The sequence below is a fragment of the Strix aluco genome, chromosome 20 (assembly GCF_031877795.1).
Source record: "Strix aluco isolate bStrAlu1 chromosome 20, bStrAlu1.hap1, whole genome shotgun sequence".
In the NCBI taxonomy this organism is placed as follows: Eukaryota; Metazoa; Chordata; class Aves; order Strigiformes; family Strigidae; genus Strix; species Strix aluco.
In genome coordinates, this window is record NC_133950.1 from 6,608,621 (window position 1) to 6,616,727 (window position 8,107).

Consider the following 8,107-nt stretch of genomic DNA (forward strand, 5'->3'; position numbering starts at 1 on the left):
ATGTAGCCACCATTCACTTGAGTCAGAACTCTCTTAACATAAGTGTTTGTGCCCCACTTCGCAAACGTCCACTGGGGAAGGTTTAATTTTGGAGCTGAGATGCCCAGAGGCTGCGGGCAGTGAAATGTCAGCTGGGAGGCTGTTTGTAGGCAGGAACAAGGCTGCTTTGGTCTTCTCCTGACTTTGGTGGTTTGCAACTAGATCTGGCAGTGACTAGCTTGGGGGGTTGCTGCTTCAGTGACCTTCCCTGTCAACCACTGCCTCTTTTGCTGTCGTGATCCAGGTGGTACCATGTTACAGGATGCAAAGAAAAAAGCCCCTCCTGATAAGTCTCAAAACTTATTAAGTTGTTGATTTTTTTTTTTTTTTTGAGATCTCCACCATGATTTAGAGCTTGTTGGTCTTCTGCTGCTCTTGCACCATGGTCCTGCACCTGATTTACACCAATACCAACAGAAGCAGAATAAACCCCATAGTTCTCTTGTTTGCTTCCCCCCACCTGCTCCTTCAGCTATATCTCTGCAAGAGTAACAGCTTCTGCCATCCTCTGTGCTAGACTGTCCTGGGGACACCCTCCTCCACATGCTGGTGGACCTGCTGCTTTCTTGCTCTACAGCTCCAAATTCAGCAGTTATGTTCCTGCGCTGCCTCCATGGTGGCCATCTGAAAGGGAACTGGGGTTGTGCTGGGATGAAGCTCCCAGCCCAACATTCATCTTCATTACTCTGAACTTTGGCTAAACTTTTTCTGACTGTTCCCCTTTTCACCCTCCCCTTCAGCTGTAAAGCCCAGTGTTTTTGGCTTCAGCCAACCAGCCCTACCTGCATTTTCTCCCCATTTCTGAGGGAAATCATTTCTGCTTCCCCATCTTCTTTAAGCCCTGCTGTTAACTGATCTCTGCAGAGCCTGGGCAGAAGGCGCTGAGGCCAGAGCCTCTCCCAGACCGGAGGACAAGACTGAGGTTGTTTGCTGATATCAGCCTTGGTCTCACCATGGTGGGACCAGCCCTGTCCTGGTGAGAGCTGTGCATTGCTGGTGCTGTCCTCTCTGCTGGCTTTGGCTTGGCATCCCACATTGTCACATCTCACTGTGCCTGTTCCTGGTGAAGCTGGCTTGTTTTTTCTTTTCTTTGTAAAACCACCGTCAAAGTACAGTTGGTGGTAACCTCTCTGCAGTCCCAGGAACGGAAAGCAAAGTTGCTGGTGTGGCTGCTCTGGGCAGGCAGTTCTCGTGCACACAGAGGGTGATAACTTCAAAGGAGCAGGTGTGGGTGCCCCAGCAAAGCTTTCCCTGCCTGTCTCAGAATGCTTCTGGTGAGGTTTCATGTCAAGGATTTGTTATCCTACCCTTCAGCTGGCACATGGAAAGCCATTGAGGTCAAACCCCAATAGATCCAAGCATCTCAGATGGGCAAAGGAGATCTTAGCTATCGAGTGGAAACAGACATCCGGAAATGCAATTTGCAGTGTAAGCAAAGTATAAATCTGCAAAGCCCTAGGCTGCATTGTCCAGCCTTCACAAGATTCCCTATTCTTACTCTTTCCATTTACTGGAATATACCTACATATCTCCAAGGAAAGACAACTCTGTTTCCACTTACTGGGTGCTCTGTCTCTCTAGAACATATAGAAATATATCTTCCAATTTTCTTCTGAAGGAAAGACAACTCCTTCAAATAAGTCACACCTAATGGCTCACACTTTGCAAACCCCAAGCTGTAGAACAGGAGGGTGGAGAGAAGGTTTGCTAATGCCTTCCCTTGAAACACACTTTTCTGCACAGAATACCACAAAGTGAATTTATTGGGTCCCACACCAGTCTCCTTTCCATGCTTAGAAAGAACATGCAATAATCTTGCACTGCACAAACTCTACCTGCCTTGTCAGAAATGAAAACACCAGTTTCCTGTGATAGGGCATATGGATTCCTGCAGACTGGAAACATTTTACAAATATTAGCACAAGTAACTATTCTCTCATCTATTTCAGTGTAGCTTTCTTACATGGTTTCAGGGAGCCGAAACACTTATTCACACAGCCATCCACACCACACAAATAGCAGGTCTTTGTTGGGAACAGGCTAGCTGAGATCTAGACAGATTTGGAGGTGACTTACTGATCCCAAAGTGAAACTGAAGCCTGACTTCAACACTTTGCCCATCTGCCATGAATTGCACTGGGAGAAAGTGAATGCAAAACTCCCACCAGTGAAAGTGGAAAGCTCTGATTTGGTACTGTTTCACACTTGCTTTGCACAGATGTATTTCTTCCTAAAGGTATGCAGTGGTGCAAAACCAACCTCAGCTCTTGACAGTAAAAAGTTTAGCCAGCCCTGCTTCCATAAAACCCATTAGTTAAATGAGAACAGAAACAGTCTCCTTACACAGTTTCCCCTGGTGCCGTGTAGACAGAGTGAAGCTCTTCAGGACTGGATCTGTTTCTGTAATCAACACTTCAGCATCCTGCCTTCCTTTCTGAAGATGTTTCTTCAGAGGTTATCTCCATGTCTCCCTCCAGGCTTGTAAACGAGCAGAGCTGTCTTCTCAAAGAGTCGTCCCACCACCTTCTCACTCACTCAGCGGTGAATGAAGCGATGGCAGGAAACCCAACGAGGCTCAGTCGGGCTCAGGAGATCTTTGCACGGTTGTTTCTTGCTTTATGGTGAGGATGGGTGCAGACGTGGAGACTCTTTGCACGGCAGCAGGCACTAGAACACGACCTCCTAAGGTCACTGCATGCTCGGTAAGTTTGACTGGTTTTTTTTCGCTTCTCACCCTCAGAAACTATTGTGAGTACCGATTCTTTCACTTTTAAGCTCAGTGACTGGGTTTGTCAACATGAGCAAGAACAAGGTGTAAAGCAGATTCTCCCAGGTCAGCACTTCAGGTGTTCAGTGTTTGCACCCTGAATTCTGGCTTCTTTTTACATTTCTACTGTTTCAAAAGGACCATGAGCCAGACTGTTTTGATTGTCTGAGCAGAAGCAGTAAGGGTTTTCTTCTACCAGGGAATTGGACAGCTGAGCAAATAATGGATTATTTTTTTTTAAAAAAAGACTTTTTAAAGTGAGCTTGTGAGAGGTGTCTGCCCACCTTGCTGTCATGCTGGAAAGCTAATGTTAGTGCTAGGACTGTCAAGACTAGAGATACCATTACTAATAACAATATGATTATCAAGGAAAAGGATTTACTCTCACACAAGTAGGTGGCAGTTAGCTGAGGTTTTTCTCCTCCTTTATGACATTATATTACATATTTAATTTGTATTATAAATAAATACAAAATCTAAAGCTAAGTTCCCCAAAGGGTCATTCAGGGAAACACTTTGAAAAATTCAAACTGAGTATTTTGTGAATGGTTGGCAAGGAGCACTGGGGGTTTCCTTCATGCAACACATTACCCTGCACCGGAACACGCCTGGCCAAACAGTTGCCTGTGGCGTGTTTGCAGAGAGTAAAACTGATATAAATTCAGGTATATTTCACCTGAACACGTTCCTCATGTCTGCACACATCTCCTCAACAGTCTGTAATGTGGATGGGATGGGTTCATGCATTTTCCGGCATTTGAGGAATGAACCTAAATGTTTCCAGGGCTGCATGCGATTCACCTCTTTCACTCCCAGCCATCCCCACAGCCCTTCCCTGGAGGAAATCCAAACTGGTTCATTGCCTATCTGTTCCCAGATGTCCTGGTGATAAGGATCAGTCTTTGATCTAAGATCATCCTCTCCTTTGGAGGCTGAGCAGATGCAAAAGTTGGAGGGCTCCTATTGCTGTCTTGTCTTGAGCAACTGCAGGAGGGCTTGGCAATATCTTGGGAGAAACACAGAGGGACTTTTGGGACTGGCACAGGTCTGATCTAAATAACTTCATCTCACATAAGCCAGGAGCAAGCACCAGGTACACCAGTACTAAGTACTGTGGGAAATATGTAGCTACCATAGTGTATTTGTGTCCAGATTAATTCAGAGAGAGGATGGAAACTGGAGAGCTTCCCTTTGGTGAGGAACATCTCCTTGCCCCTCGGGACCATCCTGTGGTTGTCCTGCCCGTCTAGCATGGGATTTCTCTCAGGAGTTGGTACTGCCTTCTCACGATGCCCCACTCAGCGTGTCCCTCCTGGACTTGCATTTATTTTCTTTAGACGAGTTTGGTAACCAGCCCCTACAGCCACCTTTACAGGTGCTCTGATTATTTCCAGACATCTGAAGTTTCCAGCTGCTTCAATGGAGTCTGTTCCCCCTCCTGTTTCAAACTGGCATATGGTTGCTTGGGTTTGATTAATTTAGTTGAGGTTTAATTAAATTTACTTAAACTAAAGCAGTGTAAGTCTGATTAAAGATAGCATCCACACTAGCTCTTGTCACTACTTTTCAGCTGACAACCAACCTCAAAGTGAGAGCAGTGCAACCCCTTCTACCGTGGCAAGCCCCGGGACTCTGTGGCCAGGGCCTTTCCTTCTGCCTGCATCCTGCTCCCATCCTTCCCTGGGTGAAACAGCTTGTGGTACCCAGGCAGGCACCGACGGGCACAGCGTGTGTGGAACCACGGTGCAGAGACCTTGCCTAGGCAGGTAGCCTGAATCTGCAGCAGGGACAGTTCACCCAGGTAAGCTGTGACACTTCCACTCGCACTGTCTTCTGTAAGATCTACACAGGATTGCATGTGCATATGTAAGCAATTTGTTAAAATGCTGGGCTTTTCCTTTAAGTTTTTTATTGTTCGTTGGTGGTTCTCTAATTCTATCAGCACTTCTAAGGACGTTAAAAAAACAACACAAAGGAAAGCCTGAGGACTTGTTCCCTTTCTTGCTTCTTTACCAGGTCTGAAAGGGCTTTTAAAAAATTGTGTTCTCCTTGCCTGTTGTAGCAGCCTTCTCTTTCACTCTGGGAATGTGAAAAATGATGCAAAATTAATGAAACTGTGACATCCTGGCAAGGAGACTTCTGTCAGATTGTTTAACGTTGTTTGCATTAGTGGTTATTTCACTTTTGCATTTGGTTCAAAGCTCAAGACTGCAGTTATTTCACCCAACTGATGGTAACACTTAGTGCTAATTAGAACTGTGCAAGATTTATTTATGAATAGCTTATCCGTTGAAATTTAAATTTAGGTCAAACAAAACAATCTGTCAAATTCTGCATTGATTTTCTTTCTTTGAAGCCAAAGTGCTACCTTTCAGCATTTTTCAGTATAAAATTTTCAATGTTACATTTCAAAATGAGGCTTCAATGTTAAATTTAGATACTTTTTGATTAAAAAAAAAAAAAAGTTTAATTCCCATGATAACATTTAATTTGGCCCCTCCCTCAAATTTTCTATTCTGTGTTTAGGAAGAAAAAAAGTTTATAATGGGTTTGACCTTAATTTTACAACACCTGGAAAAAATAAATTAACTGAGTCACAAATGCAGTTGTTTGCCTGCACCACAATGTAAACTGGATTCCTACACCTGCAAATTAGAGCCCAGGCAGGTGGGAAACGAGAGATTTCTCTTGGATTCTTGTAGTTCTGGCTAAACCTCCAGCGCTGGCTCATGGAAGGGCAGGGAAAGGAGGGGATCTCGGCATGGCGCAACCACCCTGTCCAGGCGCAGTCCGGCTGCTGCTGCAGGGACAGGGGTGACCCGATGCTCCTGCTGCCATCGGGGATGGGAGGGAAAGAGCTGTTTGCTGGAGGGGGTGGAGTGGATCCAGTTTGGAGCTGGAGGCTGCGAGGCGTTGGTGTCCCTCCAAGCCTGCATCCAGTGTCAACCTTGCAAGGCAGGGAGTGGAGAGGTGTTCAGGTCACCAAAGCAGCTTTGTCAGGGAGGAAAATAGGGAAGAGCAAATGGATCCTCTTTTCCTTGGTACAATTAGATCTGAGAAACCATCTTAGTTACTTCTCAGTAACAAGCTTGTACACACAACCTTCAGTCCAGCTTCAAACAAAACTCTCCCAAGTTTTGCTACAGTCTCCTGCTACTTTTTTCAAAATTTTTGCACTTTTGTGCTGTGAAATCACTGTGTATCTGCACCATATTTGTAAGAAAAACCATGCACTGGAATTCTCAAAACCTAATTTGTCTAAAATTCTTAATGGTGCTCATTCCACTGCCAACAGACCAGAGAAAACCCAACCAGCTCTGCAGGCTAATGCAGCAGAACCAGGAGGAACTTGGAAAAGAGGTGTTTGTTAGCGACTAGACAGAAATAGAGACCCAGGGTTGTCTCCATTGTAGGTCATCTTCACGAACTCACCTGCATTTGTCAAGGGCCTTCAGAAAGAAGCCATCCACCTCCCAGTGAGTTACAGGATTTGAATGCACCATGCAAAGGGCCACAGAGCATCAAACCACACTGCCCTTGCCCATTCTGGTCTTCTGGCAAGCAGAAGCACAGCTTCTAGATACCCCCAGGTGGATCCTGCTGGTAAGGTTTTCCTGGGGGAGCCAGTGATGAAGTGTTTATGAGAAGTATTTCCACTTCCCCATCATGTACCTGCTGTCTCCAGTCTGGTTTTGGAGTCTGCCTAGGAAGAGCTTCTCTGCAAGAGAAAGCAGACTTGGACTCTCCCCAACCCCTTCCTCTAGCAAGGGTAAGAGACAAGGTACAGTCTGCCTGGACTGAGGCGCTCAGAAACAACCCTCAGAGGATCACAAAATGGATCTGGAAATGCAGCTACCCCTTCTCCAGGCAGGTTCAATAAACCAATGTATTCCCGAAGGAAGCTTGTAAATCCTGGTCTCAAAGCCTGCCCAGAGGAGACTCCACCCTGCCCAAACAATCAGTACCAGCACGTCCCTGTTCTTACAACTAGGATATTTTCTATTTCCCAGTTCATATCTCTTTTTTGTTACAGTTTAACCCTGTTGCTTTCTGGCACATCCCAAGAAGATATGATGAACAAGGACCATGTGTCATGGGGCAGGTTGTTGCTTGGTATTAATTGGCAAAACTCCCAAGAGCAACAGCAAAAAATATCCAGTGAGGAACCAGACCAGGGGAATCACACCATAAAAGTAATGGTCTGACATGCCAGAGGAGTGAGATCTGAAGTCATCTCCTGTGCTCACTGTTGTGAGCTGCATTAAGTTAGGAGTGAACTGAGATTACACAGCTTGGCTTTATTGTCTTTCCCAAAGGGTAGTAACATCTCTGAGTCTGGGCTCCAGCATGGTACCATCCTACTGCTGCTGCTGCTAGTTACCTGGCCCTAGAGCCTTCAATGAAAGAACGAGCCTTTGCATGCCAGTTAGTGACCCAAAGAGGGGCTGATTTTCAAGCTCTGACAGCTGCTTTTTATTAACTCAGTTCCTTTTCAGGTGCTTGATCCTTAGAGGAGTGCTCTAGTAAATGCTTTCCTTGAACACACTTTCCCTTTCTCTTCTTCCCTTTTCTTTTGTTTTCTTCTACAGACCTATGGGGCTTCTCTTCCAGCCTCTCCACCTCCATCCTTCCCTGCTCCTGAATGCACCTTCCCTTCATGAATTTGGTAGTCCATATTTCTATTGGTATTAACGGCCTTGGGGTCCTTTTTCTCAGGCCTGGAACTTTGCTTTTACCAACAAAATTTATCTTCATCAGAAATATTGACAGATCAGGAGATTCATCCAGGCATCTCTTATAATTGCTTTTTCCTTTTTTGCTCAGTGTCAGGCAGTAGGTTTGTTGCTCAGCAAAATAGTACTGAGATAAATGGCAAAGCTATAATTTCATTTTTTATAACTAAAATATTATTGCAGTCAATTTATAAGCTGAGATAAGCAGGAGCAGAAAAAAGAGTTGCAGCAGCCCCCTGCTTTTCTTTGGCCACCTGTGTTGTTTCAAAGATACGTGCTGGTGTTAAATCAGTGAAGGAATGAAATAAAGTATTACACCAGCCGAGAGGGATGTGCCCTGTGCTGAGCTGTGAGGTTGACTGGAGCATTACAAATGACTGTGAAGAGGGAGGGATAGATAAAGGGCTCCAGGACTTATAGGGTCCAGAGTAGTTCAGTGTGGTTCTCCCTGTAGTGTTTGACTGGAAACTAGGGGCAGGTTGCTGAAGCCAGATGGTGCCTGGACCAAGGGAGGTGAAGGTGATCGCAGCAGCAGTGGGTACAGCTGTGGCAGGTAGGGTGATGTATG